This window comes from Neofelis nebulosa, chromosome 8 (assembly GCF_028018385.1).
Source record: "Neofelis nebulosa isolate mNeoNeb1 chromosome 8, mNeoNeb1.pri, whole genome shotgun sequence".
NCBI classification, from domain to species: domain Eukaryota; kingdom Metazoa; phylum Chordata; class Mammalia; order Carnivora; family Felidae; genus Neofelis; species Neofelis nebulosa.
This window is the reverse complement of record NC_080789.1, coordinates 40,611,357-40,612,584: the sequence shown is the minus strand read 5'-3', so window position 1 is coordinate 40,612,584 and position 1,228 is coordinate 40,611,357. Positions and strand designations below refer to the sequence as shown.

The window sequence follows — 1,228 nt, the reverse complement described above, 5'->3', positions numbered from 1 at the left end:
AATGTCAGCTGTATTCTACCCACGAAAATCAGACAATTGTGAAAGCTTTTACTCAGAGGTATCTAGAAAACAGAACATTTAAAATCATAGTAACTGTGGACATAATTTCTAAAATAATTATTATAGATATTACTTATGAGCCATTAGGCATTAAGTAGAGGAGTTAGGGAGAGTTTCCTAAGAATGACTCAAGATCCATGTGTTCCTTACTAAAAAAATAAAAAAAGGCATAAAAACATAAAAGAGTGGCTTGTGTTAATAGATACACAGTACTAACAAGAGAATGACTTATAGGCCAGGAAGCATTTATTTCCTTTTTAATTTTTTTTTAATTGAAGTATAATGGGCCCCTTTAATACGTGTTCATGTGTCTGCCGGTCCACACATCCCGCCCTTGCACACACAGCATTCAGTCAAGGTCTCTGGCAACATATCCAAAAGCCCACTGCAAACTTCCAACCACCTCTTTGGTGGATGGCGCCTTCAAGGAGGTAAAGCTTTCCAACTACAGAGGGATTGGTCCTCTTTCTGTCTGTTTGCATCATGGAGATTATCATTTTCAGAGAGCATGCTGAGGACTTCTCCGAGCTGGGCTGGGAGGTGCTGGGGGTTTCTGTCTACTGAATTCACCCACCTGTCTTGGATAAACATTTCAGAGAAGGAAGGAGGTTTGGGCCTGCTGAACATGCCTCTGCCGGCAGATATAACCATAAGCTTACCCCAAGATTATGGCATACAGAAGATGAGGGCATTGCCTACCAGCCCTCTTTATTATCCCCAGCAAGGGTGCCCTTGGCCAGATCACTGTCAATGATTTGCCTGTGGGGTTCCATGGACAAAGTTCTGGGACTGGCCCGAATCTTTCAGTACTCAGGTGACCATAGGGAAATATGTCCCACTGGATAGAAGCCAGGCAGCACCACAATCAATCATGACGTGGTCAACAGCTAGTAATACTTCTCCAAACACAGCTAGGCTGACAGGTGGAGAGCTTGGGCTCTAGGCCCCCACCTCTGCCCCTATGTGGATACCGCTGCTGACCCAGGAAAGGCTAGATCTGCCCCTTCAAACCCTGACCCAGGAAGGCTGGGCCAAGGCCTTCTCTTTCTTCTAGCTGGGAGCTGGTGAGTGGTGACCCCCACCCTCAAGCCCACTTAGCTAGGCACAGACCTAGAGGTGACCAATGAAAAATTAGGACAGACATAATTGCTATCCAGCCAGCTAGAAG

General features: G+C 45.5%; 1 pseudogene; it reads left to right on the top strand.

Annotated features, from left to right (window-relative positions):
• The first annotated feature begins 365 nt into the window (after positions 1-365).
• LOC131483799 (peroxiredoxin-2-like) lies at positions 366-975 on the top strand (annotated as a pseudogene).
• The last annotated feature ends 253 nt before the right edge of the window (positions 976-1,228 follow it).